The 13,700-nt window shown below is 38.4% G+C and overlaps 1 protein-coding gene across 3 annotated transcripts in view; it reads left to right on the top strand.

Moving 5' to 3' along the window:
* Positions 1–13,700, top strand: part of Pkhd1 (PKHD1 ciliary IPT domain containing fibrocystin/polyductin) — a 544,477-nt gene that overhangs the window by 475,160 nt on the left and 55,617 nt on the right. The window lies entirely within an intron of this gene.

Here is a 13,700-nt window from a genome sequence, read left to right as displayed (position 1 = left end):
AGTGATAAATATTTTGCATGTTAATATAGCACTATTACCCTTAGATTACTTATAAAATTGTAGTATGCATATATATATGAATAAATATATGTGTTCCCTTTATGATAATTATGACTAACTTATTATGGTCACACAGCAGACCTTACGAACTCCAAGTTCTAGATTTTATATCAGCATAGTCATATTTTGTTTAGATATTGAATATACTACATGTAAGAACACTTTCAACTTGTCTTAACAAATAATTCCAACACATATGCTTATTGCTTTTGAAGTTTAAAAAAGTAATCATATTTAGCATTTCTTCAGTTTGAAGTCAAAAGCCCTTCTGTTCATTTTATCTAAAATAAGCAAAACACATTTTCTCTAACAACCCTGCAAATGTCTCTGTTAATTTCTTTGAGTGTTAAGAAACAGAGCTTTGAGATTTTGGGGTGTCACTCCTGGTTGCGTAAGGATTTAGAACGACATATATAAATGGAGAGACACGCAACCTGTCGTCGCTGATTTGATCTGTGCCCATTCATATTTGTTAAATTGGAAATAATGAGGTGTAGATATCGTTTGGCAGACACAAATTGTAAATTACTTATTTTCATTTCCTGAAAACAAGTGAATGATTATATATTTTGGTGATGTCCAAATCTCTCATAGTTTATGATACTTGGTGAAATATATCAAAGATGGCTAGAAAATATTGTTGAGGGAAATGGTGGCATTAACCTTGAGGAGAAAAATCATTAATGTTGATGTATTTCATTCTATTTTAACCATATAAATTTTTCTCTTTTGTTGAAATGGGAAGTTAGAAGGATTCTATGTGCCTTTGAGTCAAAGCATTTATTTTAGACATACTTTTTACTTTCCTTCTGATCCATTTTTCTAAATAAAAGATAGAAGTTATTTCTCTTCTTTTTGTTGTTGTTTTCTGTTAATTTTTTTTTCCTGTAGCAAAGATGACCCCTTTGGCATATTTTCTTTTCAAATGTGAAATGAGGTGGAAAATCCTCATTTCACGACAGGAAGGACAAATATTGACACAAAGTTAATATTTGTTAGAACCCTGGAAGCAACCCGAGTACATACATACATACATACACACACACACACACACACACACACACACACACACACACACACACACAGAGTTCTTTCTGCTTTTAACCAGACATAATTACCTCCCCCCTTTCCTGGGCTTGGGTCTATGGCCTCTAGACTCAGGAAAGGATGAGAGAGTGTGCTTTATGTCCAGGATATTTTAGGAAGGTGAAAGGCACATAGAGCAAGTGCTTATGTGCCCATGTGCATACACAAATACAACCTGCTTAATCAAATTTCCCGCACTTAAAGTGGAGCTTCTGGACCTTGTCACTGTGCATGTCTGCCCTGAATGCAATAGCATACACCAAACCAATGCTCACTGGTCACTCAGCAATCATTATGACCTGTCCACTCTTGCCTTTTTGAGAAGAATGCCCTGGGGTGACTGGGTGGTTGCCCTGACAGGCTGTATCAGTTATCTGTTCACATTGATTATCAAAGTCAGCTGTGGCCAGGCCTTGCCTTCTCTCCATCTTCTCTCAAGCCCCTCTTACAAGCACCCCTGCCTGGATTTTCATGAGGAAATAATCAGATTATGCCTTTCACGGTGAGTTCATATGGAGTTCTCTTTCTCCCGTGTGCTACTAACTGAATAAACGTGTTTAGTGGTAAATTGTAAATGACATTATGATTACCAAAGCCAGCATGGGTTTCATTTAAAAGTGATCAGAATTGTGGACCACAAAAATTGTGACTGGCAGATGAGGCCATTTGGCAAAGTGGGGGAAGGAAAAGACAAAAACAAGTGTGAAAGAAAATCATTACTCAGAACTAAACCTTCTCCAACTGAGGAAAGCAGGAGAGAAAAACATCTATGGGAGAGAACAATGCAAGGCTATTCAGACATGATTCTAGACCAGGACTATGGGATTTTACCTTCAGCCACTGGGGATTGAACCAGGAGGTCTGGCTAGCTGTGTGGAGAGTTTTTGAAAACAGTGACCATATATTCTCTGTTATAATTAAGAACCATGACTGCTTAGCAGCTCTTCAGCCCTATAATTTTGCATATTTGTGCTTTAACAACTATCACCATTATTATTTTGCCTTTTGGACAACTGAAAACATTAGCATTGATTAACTGTACACATTTCATAGGAAATCAGATGATGGGACATGAGCAAGCCAACACATCTCTTAGCCACTGTGGATGAATTCTGAAGACATTAAGGTAGAATTTTCAATTTAGAAAAAAAATGAGAATTCCCACTTGGCTGCAAAGGTGGATCCTTAATATGACTTACTGGTAGAATTTGGGCAATTGCCTTTGTTAAGATTGTGGCAATAAATTTTTTCTCCTGGTATATTATGGATAAAATGTTGGTTTGAAGGGGCAAATAATAATACACAGAATCAAAAAGCATTTGCCCAGTATGTGATTAATTGTCTGAAATCTTTCCATATGTACCTGGTAAGAAAACTAGGCACACAGAGCTTCCAACATATTGGCCCTTCTTCTCACAGTGGTACATGTCACATCAGAACCTTATACCAGGGCCAGGAAGTGGGAATGAGTGGATTGGGGAGCAGCGGGAGGGGGAAGGGGATAGGGGATTTTCAGAGGGGAAACTAGGAAAGGGGTTAACATTTGAAATGTAAATAAAGCATGTCTAATAAAAAAAGAACCTTATGTCCAAACCCTGACATTTTATTTTACCAGGTGCAAAATACAAGAATAAAAATTTAGAAGTATGTAGTTATACTGCGCCTTCCTTCCTTCCTTCCTTCCTTCCTTCCTTCCTTCCTTCCTTCCTTCCTTCCTTCCTTCCTTCCTTCCTTCCTTCCTTCCTTCCTTCCCTGTCCTCCTCCTTCTCTTCCTCTTCTGTTTCCTCCTCCTCACTTCTAAATCACATTGTTGAGTTCATATATTTGTGATTCAATTTTCTGTCTATGATGTAGAAATAATTAAACTTACTATCTAAAGGGGAATAAGGATGGAAATATAAAGGTAGGCAGAGAGGCTAAAGGAGAAAGGCAGGGAAGAGGAAAGAAAGAAGGAAGGAAGAGAAGGAACGAGGGAAGGTCTGTTAGCCTTATGGTATGAAGGCTTCTTTAAAGTAAAGCCAACATCTTGTCCATTCAAATTCTTATTCTTCTTTGTCCCCTTCCTGATGCCACTCTATAGGCTTTCTGTCATATATTTCTATATCTAAGGCTCGTTTTAGCCACGATGTTATTACGGTGGCTGAAATAAAGTGACTACTTTGTTACTATATAAAATCCATTGACTAACAAAAAATATGTGAACCACCAATATTGTGATTTTCGCACAAATTTTAGTATGAGAATAAAGTGTCCTCTGATTAACACACCTTGCCATGGTCACAGGCCAGCACTATATGCCTGTGATAGTAACATATCTCTTCCCAGAGATACTCAGGAGCTCTTTAACTGTTTGTTTCAATTGTCCAAAATTTGCTCCTGAGCTGAATGAATCCTTGAAATTGGAACCAGTGCAGCCATTATTTCCAAGGAACATGATATGCATCCCCTTTTACTCCACTAGGCATCCATTGTGTTGTAAAGAAATAGATATCTTTAGGTCACATCCCAAACCTTGTTTCATTTACTGATCTTTGCTGTTCCTACACAGTATGTAAATATCCCTTAGAGTATCCACAGCTCTTCAAAGACTAATAGCTTCTGGATTACTTCTTGATCTCACTAGTGTACATGTCTTATTTGCATATACTAGGCAATGTTCTACAGTCATAAGAGGTCATGGAAATTGGCCCACTATTCCCTCTCCATCCTAACATCCTTACAATTCTTATCAAAGTAGGAAACTTGCATCAAATCTTGAAAGATTTGGGAATAAACAAAGAACATCCGAAGGGCAGCAAGCAAATGCCAATTGTTCTGACCTTGGTACAAAGGAATCATCCAATACCTTTGGTTATTTGATAAAGACTTAAATGCAGAAAATAGGGTGGAAGGATTTATAGTGAAAACAGAGGAAAAGTTCAAGGAGAATTAGAGGCATGTTTGAGCTTCATTAGAGACTCTGAAATAAGTTAAAAACAAAATGAGTTAAAACAAAAAGTGAAGCATCCTATGTGATTGGTTAGGAATACACACACACACACACACACACACACACACACACACATCTATATATTGGGCTTTTTACAGTTAGTTTGCATTGGAACCTGAGCTAAAATAATAATGAAGAGAGGAGGACAATGAAGATGAAGAAGATGATGATGATGGTGGGAGGATTTAGGGAACTAGACATAAGAACCTATTATTAAAGTATAGCTGCAGGCTTTAAGAATTGTTTTTTTACTTTCAGTGGCTGGTTGGTACGGATAGAACTGTAGATGCCTGGACTGGTTACTGCAGATTATGTGCTTGTAGTACAGCTTTCTATATAATCCATCCATTGTACTTCTATATCCAGACCTTTATGGAGATCACCTGTAGGTACTTTCTAGAAGCCTAGACCAAGAAAAGACTTTCAATAAAAAATGATGCTTTCTTCTCCAACGAAGTTTAGTGTTCACCCACACAATTATAGTAGTAAAATTTTCATCACTAATAACCTTAAAACATGATGAAATGATGAGTCCTCTAACTCTTGAAATCCTTGATCACCCATTCAAAATGACACCAAATTCTTTCCTTCTGACACCAAATTCTCTGTGGCCTTTGACTTTGCTTCTTTTTTTCTGTTCACCTTCTTACTGCTCAACATCCCACACCTCCTCTCCACCCTCTGTCTCCACATGGATGTCCCCACCCCACCCCCACTTCACCTGACCTCTAAATTCCCTGGAGCTTCCAGTCTCTTGAGGGTTAGGTGAATCATCTCTGAATGAACACAGAACCTGTAGTCCTCTACTGTATGTGTGTTGGGGACTGCATATCAGCTGGTGTATGCTGTCTGTGTAGTGGTCCAGTGTTTGAGAGATCCCAGGGGTCCAAATTATGTGAAACTGCTGGAATTCCTAAAGGATTGCCCTTCTCCTCAGCTTCTTTCAGCCTTCCCTAACTCAACAACAGGGGTCAGCTGTTTCTGCCCATTGGTTGGGTGCAAATATTTGCATCTGACTCTTTCAGTTGCGTGTTAGGTCTTTTGGAGGATAGTCATGGTGATCCCTTTTTGTGAACACTCTATAGCCTCAGTAATAGTGTCAGGTCTTGGGACCTCCCTTTGAGCTGGATCCCACTTTGGGCCTGTAGCTGGTCACTCTTTTCCTCAGGCTCCTCTCTATTTCCATCTCTGTAATTATTTCAGACAGAAACAATTATGAGTCAGAATTGTGACTGTAGGATGCCCCCTTTTCATTTGATGCCCCATCTTCCTGCTGGAGGTGGGCTCTATAAGTTACCTCTCCCTAGTGTCAGGCATTTCATCTAAGTCTCTCACCTTTCAGTTCTCTTGTGCACTCTGGACTTTCCTTCTTAAGTAGCTAAAATGAGCTATGCTTCTGTTTAATTAGGTCTCTGTAAATACTCCTATTACTGGCTATCCAGTCTCTTCTCTTAGCCAAGCATAACCCCAGCCTTGCATGATCCCATTCACCTTGTTTGTCTACATCTTTTTATTGGACCTACCCAAGGCATTTCCCACAATGCAGATAGACTTTCTGTGAAGAACATGATCATGTGTCAGGCTCTTTGTTGATACAAATCCCTTCCATGTATCACTAAAGGAGCTCCAACAGTATGATTATGTAAGTTATGTTTTTGTAAAAATATTAAATTATGATAATTTAACTGAGACTAGTAAAGATGGTACCTTTTCCATTCTAATTTTTTTTTTTTTAATTTTGATGTCTATGGTGTTACATGATAGGGGAATGGCCATAGTGTTTGGGATAGCATAATACTTTAGATGTGAAATTAAGAGGTGAGGGTATTACTTTTGTATTTTGCCAAATACTTCCTTATAAAATTTCTAGTCTTCATAAATGTTGGCTTACCCAATGCTATGACACACTGGGACTAGACCCTAGGCCACTCTATGATATGAACCTCTCCTGATTTATAGGAGAAAATGAAGGGCAGAAGAGATATGCATTTTGAAATGACTTCCTTGAATACTGATTTGCCAAATGTATCCAATATCCTAGCTTATCTATAAGTAAACATTTTAAAGTATCACTTTTAACAATAATTCTAAACATTTATATATAATAAAAATAAAACGTAAAAAGCTGAGTGAATTTCTTCTAAACAGCTCATGCTGGAAAACAAGTATCAATCATCGAGCTGGAGAAAAGGCTGTAATTTCTTTCTAAGTCCTTCATGGGAAACTTAAAAATCTACCTCATACAAAGAAGGAATACAAAAGTATGTAATTAAATATAGGAAAATTAATCAGGATTAAATAAGTTGATAAATTATTACTTTTTGGGTTTTATAATTATGTTATTTATGACACTTCCATTTATATCAGTTTTAATTTGCTTACAGAGAAATGTGTTTCTCTGGGACAATTGCATTCACATGCATTGACACAGTTCGTCCTTAGTCTTGCTCTCCTGCTACCACCCGCGCCATTCTTCTCCTGTCCCTCATTATCTGCTTTCTGCAAATCCTTTTGACTTCTGTTGGCATAACATGTGTATTCCATTCCTTTTTATTGATGATCTCTTTAGACCTTTACGCAGATTATTAACAATTAACAATTTAATAGTGATTTCTCTCATGTTGATTAATATTTAGGTCTCGAGAAGATCAAATGTGAATAATCAACCATTGCATATGTGTATGAAAATCACAATAAAAACCCATTAAAACTTTTTATGGTATTTAAAGGTACTCGATATGCTTCTGGAGAGAAAAAAAAAATCATTAGTATTACCCAGACACCAACCATGTGACCTACAGCAGTGACATTCCTGTAAGACATATTGGTGCGACAGCAGCACAAATGTTATGAGAATAATCAACCACCTTTTTTTTTTTTTTTTTTTTTTTTTTTTTACTGGGTTTAAGGCCAATTGCGGGAAATGGAATCCATATCTGATACTGTTGACATGGCTAAGTACCCAAGGCTAGATAGGTATTGCCTTGGGTGAAAACATCTTACTAAGGGGCATGGCTAAAATACATCTGCTAAAGGGACATGGCTACAAAGTAACCCCTAATGACATACAAATAAAAAAAAAACCTCTAAGGACATATGTACAAATCGGTGCCTTGCTCAACACTCATCAGCCAGGTTTCTTCTTTTAGTTTATGGGAATTAACACAGAGTCTCATAGCTGAACAATGTACAGAGTGAAAGGCTTTGGGATATGCAGTTGTAAATATGGTGTTCAAACCAAACCCCTCCCCTCAAGGCTCAGGGGTCTATAAAGAAGAGGAGGCAGAAAGGTTCTAAGAAGGATTCCAAAGAACGTATGTATGTATGTATGTATGTATGTATGTATGTATGGTCTTTAGCTCATGGTGAAACGATAGAAAGAAAAAAGCCAATTCATGATGCTAGGATTATCTACAGCTTCTCACAACGGACCAAATGAAAGAGAATCATTACTGTGTTGAGATCCAAGTTAAATAGAGAAATCATATAAAAGGATTCGTTCGGAAACAACAGGACTGATACACAAATGACCTCACAGAGATTCTATCAGTACACACATAAACTGCACAGTTCCAAGTGAGACAGTTCAAGCACCAAGAAGGCTAAGAAGACAAACATTTCCACCAAGGAGCTATTTGTGATTGACATGTTCTGGGAAAAGGAAAATCAGTTTTCTCTGGTGGAGTATCACTGGATATATAAGCCACATTCCAAGACCCTGCTAAATTAATCTCTTGTTTATTGTCTAGGCTTGCCATCTTCATTTTGTTGTTGTTATTTTGCTTTTGTGCTTTTTGTTTGTTTGTTTGTTTGTTTCTAAAAGAGAAAGAGGGAAAAATCATGAAGTTGGTTGGGTAGAAAAGTGAGGAGAACCAGACAGAACTTCGGAAACCAGAAAGACTATAATCAAAACATATTATATAAAACATATCTTAAATAAAACTAATCTTAAAAAGACTTAATAATTACAATAGTTATAGCTTTTTAGTATATAGGCACAATCTGCATGGCTTCTCTTGGATTTCACTACACAAACTTCATTAAACATACTTATTTTTTTCAGTATCAAAAAATGAAATCAATGAAAAAAACGAATCAATTGCATTAAAATAAATAATATTCCTAATTTAGAGTTAACAATTTCGAGACAAGTTCTTGTAGAATGGTTCACCTGGGTAATCATTGGATCCAAATAAGCTGCTTACTCCTCTGCCTGACACCATTTCTCGGTCTTAGCATTGGCATCTAACCTGTGCCCCTAGGCTCATCCCTACTCCATCCTCACAGGTGACTCTAAGATGACTCTACCTCACAGCTCCTGGAAGAGGAGAAGGCCTTCCATTTTCTGTGACCTCTGCCATGCACCTCATTTCTCCTCCAGCTTTAGAGATTGAGTCTTTAAATTTTCTACTCCCATTTCATCAACAGGGATATGGTACTGGTTCTTAAACTCTCAAGAAATTTAGTCTAAGTAATATACTTCATCCAACTCCATTTTAATCCTTTTATATGATTTCTCTATTTAACTTGGATCTCAACACAGTAATGTTTCTCTTTCATTTGGTCCATTGTGAGAAACTGTAGATAATCCTAGCATCATGAATTGGCTTTTTTCTTTCTATCGTTTCACCATGAGTTAAAGACCATACATACATACATACATACATACATACACACACACACACACACACACACACACACACACACACACATACACACCTCAAAGCTCTGGCTGCATTGGGAAGTAGGTGTTATTTTTCATCCCACAGAATCATTTTTTGTGTGTGTGTGTGGTGTGTGTGTGTGAGAGAGGGATATCTCTCTCTCTCTCTCTCTCTCTCTCTCTCTCTCTCTATATATATATATATATATATATATATATATATATGCATATTTTCAATACTCAATTTTCATTATTTGTGGATTTTTTTATATTATTAGAGATTACCATAAAGGCCTGATGATGTTGCTTCTTTTCGGTGTCAGCACCTATTAGAAGAGGAAAATTTTCTAATTACCCAATATTAGGTGTCCATAATATAATGGCCCTGTCCACTGGGTAAAGGCTAGTCCTGTGCAACTTAATGTCTTTTGTGGAAAGACTGAAAAACTAAAACCCCAGTCATTACCACACGGACAAGGAAATTTCAACTTTGACTACTAAGAATTTAATTTTGTTTTTTTGAGACAGGGTTTCTCTGTGTAGCCGTGATTGTCCTGGAACTCACTCTGTAGACCAGGTTGGCCTCGAACTCGGAAATCAACCTGCCTCTACCTCCCAAGTGCTGGGATTAAAGGCGTGCACCACCACTGCCAAGTGAAGAGATTCATATTTACAGAAGAAATGCTATATTTTATAAGCTTTGGAAGCCTTAAAATAATGTGTTTGTCATTATGGTAAATCTTGAAAATGAAAAAGCATCTTTAAGCAAAAGGATATACCTGTGGTAAAATTGCTTGTGTGGATACATTGCATTTATATGTGTGCATACAGATTTATGTGTATATAGGAGTACATATGTGTGTGTGTAAGAGAGAGAACTTTATTGAGACACATGTGTATATAAAAATAGGGGTACATTATGGTAATTCAGTAGATGTTTACAATGTAAAATATTTAAATTCAGACATTACATATTTCTGCCTGTTCAAAGATTAATCATTTTATGTGTGGGAAATTTTGCATTCATCTAGTCATTTTGAAACATATCATGAATTGCTTTAACAAGTACTCACTCTACTGTGTCAAAAGGACTAGAAGTGTTTACTACATTTTGTTTTAAAACTACCTTTTATTCCTCAGATAAAATTATGAAATCTAAAAATTGGATATAGAGAATACTTAATTCAAAATAGACTGAGTGGAATCTGAATCAGACAGATATAGACACCACAGTGAAACAGTGGACAAACTTGGGGACTCTTATGGAAGAATAGGAGGAAAGATTGAAGACCCTGAAGGGATAGTAACTCCACAGGAAGACAAACAGAGTCAAGTATGCTGGACCCTTGGGGTTCTCAGAGTCTGATCCATCAAAGAACTTACACAGACTGGACCTAGGCGTCCCCACTCACATGTAGCAGATATGCTGCTGCTTGGTGTTCAAGAGTGTCCTGAACAAGTGGAGCAGGGGCTATCCCAAATGCTGTTGTCTGCAATATTGCCCAAATATTATCTTTGAGAATGCTATGAAAAATGGAATACCCTGACTGTGTTGTTAAGACTCATCTTCTTTGGCCAGAGTGCAGAAACTGCAGTGTCTGTGTGTGTCCAAAAGTCCCCTGTCCTGTCCTCTCCATCCTATAAAGAGCTGCATTATGGTAATAGGAGAAAGTCTGGTTGTTGAAGTGAAGCCCCTAAGACCATTTCTTTTTCTGAGTTTGGAATTCTGCTAATGTAGAAGAGTGTTGTCCCCTAAAATGTCCTTAGATAATATGATAGGAAAATCTTTGGTATTAATATTTGGGGATCCTGACATAGAACCCCTAAGACCTTTGTAAAGTACTAAGTGATAAGAATGTCTGCCACTGAGTCCTCTAGGAGTTCTCCGTCAGGAGGAAGCACTGTGTGCCAAAGACGGGGCTTTCCTTCCCCTTCCTTCCTCCCTTCCTCCCTTCCTCCCTTCCTCCCTCCCTTTCTTCCTTCCTCTTTCTTCCTCTCTCCTTCTCTCTCTCCTTTGCTTCCTTCTCCCCTCCCTTTGTCACCCTCTCCTTACCTTTCTTCCTTCTTTCCCTCTATTACTTTTTCAAATTAGTATACACAGAAACAGCGTCACTATGGAATTGCATGCATATTTGTTCTTATTGATGTTTTCTTCCCATTCCTCTCCCCTGTGTCCCCTCTTCTGGTTGCTCATAGTCCCTTCTCTCCCTTCATGTTCCTTGTATTAGCTATGCTCTTTTACCCCAACCGAACTCTCCCTCAAGATATGGTTTTCTCTCATGAACTTCCACATTCAGTTTCCTTACCACCACACCTCACACATATAAAATTAAAAGCTAGGAATGCACATAGGACAGAAAACATTTGGTGTTTGTATCTCAGGGTTGGGAATAATTTGCTTACAAGAGTAATTTCTTCTAGTCCCATCAATTTTCCCACTGCAGGCTTATATTTTTCACACCAACTTTGCTTAGGGTTTTTAAACACTTCAACTTTCCTTCTAACCCATCAACCAAAGGTAAAGTAGAGAGAATGTTAATAAGAAAGGGGGAGTGTGGACCTATTTAGAGTAGTTCCTTGAGGTGATTCCACTCTTTCTAGTCTAGGTACCAGCAATGCAGTCCAGGCCAATTGCAAACACCAAACACTGCTGTGGCACAATCCAACAGAAACAGCAAAGCCCTGCCAAATTGGCACCAGTCATCATAATTGGTCAGAAAAAGCCAGAATACCATTAGAAGTTCAAGTTGGCACCAGTCATCTGAATTGGTCAGAATCATCCAGAATCAGCTGGAATACCATGAGAAGTTCTTTGGTAAATTTCTCTCTCTGAAGTGAAAACCAGTGAAGATTAGCAAAGTGTTGCATGGTATGACAATGTAGGAGCATCCTCAGTGAAGACCAGAGAAGCATTCAGTGTAGCAATGCAAAAGTGCCCTCTCACAGTCTGTGCTGTTTTACTTATATATTCTTTCTAAACGCCATGCACCCTCTCAAGTGTCTGTCTCCAGCAAAACATCATGCATCCACCCCAAGACAGCTTCCAGAAAACATTACAGGACACAACTGAGTCTCTAAAAGAACCAAAAATTCTACTTCATCCCACAAGAATCATTGTTTCATTTTCTATATATCTGAGTGAAACTGTGGAGTTTATTTATCCATTTATAACATGAAAGATGCCTAGGCTGGTTCCTTTACCTATCTATTGTAAACAGAACACCAATAAACAGAGATGTATCAATCGTAAGACTTAAAGTTCTCAGTGTATTTAGGATGGTACAGTTGGGCCATAGGGTAGTTTTATTTTTAGATTTTTTTAAAGAAGCATTTATAATGATTTCCATATGGCCTCACAAATTTTCAATCCCATCAGCAGTACATAGTGTTCCTCCCTACTTACATTCTACTGACTGTTATCTCTTTTTTATTTAAATTTATTTTTCTTATTCACTTTATATCCTGCTTACTGCCCCTCCCAGTTACCCCCTCCTACAATCCTTCTTCTTTCTCCTCTTTCTTCTCAGAGCTGGTGGGTACCCTCTGGGTATCCCCCTACCCTGGTACTTCATGTCTCAGCAATGCTAGGCACTTTCTCTCACATTGAAGCCAGATAAGGCAGTCCAACTAGTGGAACCTATCCCACATACAGGCAACAGCTTTTGGGACAGCCCTTATTCCAGTTGTTTGGGACCCACATGAAGACCAAGCCTCCTGGCCTAGGTCCAGCCCATGCATGTTTTTTGGTTGTTGTTTTAGACTCTGAAAGCAGCAAGGGTCCAGGTTAGTTGACTCTGTTGCTATTCCTATGGAGTTCCTATCCCCTTCATCCCCTTTGGGATCCACAATCCTTCCTTCTATTCTTCCATAAGAATCTGCAGGCTCTAACCACTGTATGGCTGTGGGTGTCTATATCTACCGGATTCAGTTTTTGGTTGAAGCCTCTCAGAGGACAACATGCCCCTGTCTGCAAGCATAACAGAGTATCATTAATAGTATTAGGAAATGGTGCTTGCCCATGGGATAGGTGTCAAGTTGGGCCAGTTATTTCCAATTTTCTCATCTCTGATCCATCCCCCATGCCTGCATTTCTTGTACATAGGATAAATTTTGAGTTGAAAGTTTTTTGGTTGGGTTGGTATCTCTATTGCTCTACTGGGGTTCCTGCCTGGCTACAGCAGGTGGCCTCTTCAGGTTCCATATCCCAATGTTGTGAGTCACAGCTAAGGTCACCTTAATGACTCTTGGGTGCCTCCCTTATCCCAGGTCTCTGCCTTAGCTTGGAGATGCCCCCTACCTCCTCACATCTGTAAGTTGCATATTTCCATTCATTTATTGAACAACTGTTTGTTCTTTTAATGGTAGCCACTCTAAGATGAGATGGAATCTTTAATCAGTTTTAGTTGCCATTTTTCCAATACTCTTGTGTTTCTACTAGTTATAGAATATACACATATATCTATGTATATCCTATTTTTATGTTAATTTTTAAAAGTGCATGCCATGCTGGAAGAAGGTGATGAGAAGGGCAATCCCATAGGAAGACCAACAGTCTTAATAAACCTGGACCCCTGAGATCCCTCAGACACTGAGCCACCAACCAGATAGCATACACTAGCTGAGGCCTCTGACACATATACAACAGAGGACTGCCTGGTCTCGCCCCAATAAGAGAAGATACACCTAACCCTTAATAGACTTGAAGGCCCAGGGAATGGAGAGACCTGGTGGGTTGTGGGGTGTGGGGGTGGATGGGGACATCCTCTTGTAGACAGGGGATGACGAATGGGGTGTGGAACTCTTGGAGGGTAGAAAAGGAGGGGAATAACGACTGAGACTGTATAAAAAGATTAAAGATAAAAAAAAACATGCCATGTACATGTATTGTTAGACTATGTCAAA

The sequence above is a fragment of the Mus caroli genome, unplaced genomic scaffold, assembly GCF_978045245.1.
Source record: "Mus caroli unplaced genomic scaffold, Mus_caroli_1 scaffold_1, whole genome shotgun sequence".
Classification (NCBI taxonomy): Eukaryota; Metazoa; Chordata; class Mammalia; order Rodentia; family Muridae; genus Mus; species Mus caroli.
This window is presented reverse-complemented; position numbering and strand designations above follow the sequence as displayed.